Raw genomic sequence first — 2,889 nt, 5'->3', positions numbered from 1 at the left:
TGGAAAGATGTATTGTAGCCGATAATGTTAATTAAGTCGTGACGATAGTAAAATAAATATTTGATGTTTTTTTTAATTTAATGCGTATTTATTGATTTATTTCTGTTTTAATGATCCTTATTTTTTTAAAAAAACTCTTTCTACCGTTGGGAAACTAAAAGAGGCTTGTTAACGAAGTCCATTATAAATTCGGCTAAACTCAGAATAAAGCGCCGTTAGTGGGCGTTTTAGGAATTCCGTTACAAATTTTAAATTATATACAAACAGTTGGATCAATGGTGTATATATATATTAATATAACACATACGTATGTGCATATATAAATTTATTTATATATGGATATTAAAATTAATAATGTCAGTGCGTGTCTTTTCGTTTATTTGAATGGAGCTGCAATCTGAAAAAATTGTAGACGTATAAATTTCAACTGTAATCCGTCCTTCCTAAATCTCGATCACGGAGTTCGACACATAGTGTTTAAAAACAAATATAGAAAGCGCAGAAGCAGGTTACACGTAATTCGGAAAATTGCCCTCTCCTTGAAAGCAGTTAGATAATGAACGGCAGGAATCTGTTGATCATTATATTTACAGTATTAAAAATTCTATTTGTTTAGTGCACTATCTGCCGCCAAAGAATTTGGCTTCCGTCGATCATGCACGCACTGCATACGTACCGAAACCGGTTCTGATTCCAGACACTTTCATTTATTCTCCCCTTTCTTCGAATGTGACCACAATCCGAGAATTTCCAAGCTTCACACCAAAACCGCATCGCTCAGCCGAAAACACGAAGATAATCGATAGCAACTGTGGAAACGTTACTTGGCAGTAGATAATGAAAGAATGCAAACGAACCGTAAAGGCGTTCTGAACGTCGGGGGCGTAGCTCAGATGGTAGAGCGCTCGCTTTGCATGCGAGAGGTACCGAGATCGATACTCGGCGCCTCCATTTAATAAAATTTTTTTTTTCTTTGCGCTTCGTAACACCTGGAGACTTGATACTCAAGTCCATCGCTGCTACCGACTTTATAGTGACGGTGTACTTGCACTTTGTTTGCGAAACGATAAGAATTTTGGCTAACCGAAAAGTTTTAAAGTTGCAAGACGGAAATTTTTCCAGCCACATGTATCACAGAGTCTCGTTTTAAATTTCAGACAGAAATATTTGCTAACTTTAGCAAAAATCTCAAAAGTATTTCGAGAATTCGATCATTTATACAATCGATATGATGGAATTCTAAACGGATTTTAAATACTAAAAAAAACGAGTCTGGAGACGCCGAGTATCGATCTCGGTACCTCTCGCATGCTAAGCGAGCGCTCTACCATCTGAGCTACGTCCCCGGCGTCTAACTGGCTGAAATACCATCTGTAAATTGTTCACTCGATTGGCGTTTGTTAGGCAGTTGCGAACGAAGAACGTCACAGGTACTAAAAGTAGGCTACGCGCCCTTTGCCATCGGCTGCAAGCGTCAATGAGAAACGTTTCGCCAACCGTTTTTCGTAAACACTTTCACTACAGCTTACAGAGACAGATCGGATGTTCATAAATTGGCAAAAGTCAATTTGCAGATAATGAGTACCGTACACGACTTTCACTGTAATGAAGCGAAGTGTAAACCGATGCACAGATACGCGCGCGGTACTCGTTGTTAGCGTTTTTCAGAAGTGTGAAACGGAATAACCAACTACTTTTTGTGGTGCCGAAAAATTTATTCATTGCAGACGTTTGTAAAAATAACAGCGGCAGACGGAGACGCCGAGCATCGATCTCTCGTGCGAAGCGAGTGCTCTGTCGATTCAGCTACGTCCCCGCTGCCCTGGGCCACCTGAAATTTTTTCCACATTCGAATTCACTGAAATACAAAAGTGAAAACTGACAACCAGAATGGACGAATTATTTTAAAACGACAATCGAAAATTATCGGCGGAATAAAATTCGGCGCCTACGGTTAAGTAAAAATTACTTTTGATGGGTTTAGCTCTGAATCTGTCTTTTTGTTTAAGTTAATACTAAAATGAAAAGCGGCTCGGCAAACAATCAATAGGCGAAAAGCCCGCAACGATAGTTACAGTGACAGTTTGGAACGTTCCCGAACACATTTATTGATAAATCCAGGTTCAAAAAGTAAAACCCAACAAAAATATTCAAGTAAAAAAATCTATTGAAAGTTGTGGCATAATGCTGATTTGACAATAGGACTAAACATGAGAATAAAGTGCACATTACATTACAGAACTACAACTACCGGAAATTTTGAATTAAGGAAAATCGCCATGAAAATAAATAGAAAAAATAATAAAGATTATTAATTCATAGCGAAAGAATTTTCCATATTTTAAACTGATTTCGAATCGAACACTATATTCAACTGATTGGAATATGTCAAATAAGTTGAAAATATTGAAATTTATCTTAATAAATTAAAATAAAAAATTCATTTTAAGTCGAAGATCCTTATGATTACCCAGTGAAAAATTTTTAAATCAGTAATTCCACTTTTATAAGAATATCTGTACAGTATATTGTGTAGTCTGTCAAAATATTACTTACATTTATATCCAAAGCAATTATTCAAAAAAAAACGAAGCAAGAAATCGCAAAAGTTTTTTTCTCATTCGAAAATCGTTTACTTACAACAAAGAAAGTAAAACAATGGAAAAATGTATTGTTGCCGATAATGTTGCGTTTCCGCGTGACAATAGTAAATAAATATTTGATAATTTTTTTTTAATTTAATGCATATTTATTGATTCATTTATGTTTTAATGATTACTATTTTTTTAAAAAACTCTTTGTACCATCGGAAAACTAAAAGAGGCTTGTTAACCTCTTAACAGTTGAACAGTCAGACTTGGCGCTACCAGTTAGTTGTGGAAGTAAATC

At 35.7% G+C, this 2,889-nt stretch overlaps 2 non-coding genes across 2 annotated transcripts; one reads left to right on the top strand and one right to left on the bottom strand.

Annotated features, from left to right (window-relative positions):
- The first annotated feature begins 878 nt into the window (after positions 1–878).
- Positions 879–951, top strand: TRNAA-UGC (transfer RNA alanine (anticodon UGC)). The gene has a single exon. It is a non-coding gene; the product is annotated as a tRNA-Ala (tRNA).
- Positions 952–1,273: 322 nt separating this feature from the next.
- Positions 1,274–1,346, bottom strand: TRNAA-AGC (transfer RNA alanine (anticodon AGC)). The gene has a single exon. It is a non-coding gene; the product is annotated as a tRNA-Ala (tRNA).
- Positions 1,347–2,889: the final 1,543 nt, after the last annotated feature.

The sequence above is a fragment of the Centruroides vittatus genome, unplaced genomic scaffold, assembly GCF_030686945.1.
Source record: "Centruroides vittatus isolate TY-2023 unplaced genomic scaffold, ASM3068694v2 contig_753, whole genome shotgun sequence".
NCBI classification, from domain to species: Eukaryota; Metazoa; Arthropoda; class Arachnida; order Scorpiones; family Buthidae; genus Centruroides; species Centruroides vittatus.
Note: the sequence above shows the minus strand (reverse complement) of the source record. Positions and strands in the feature narration are given on the sequence as shown.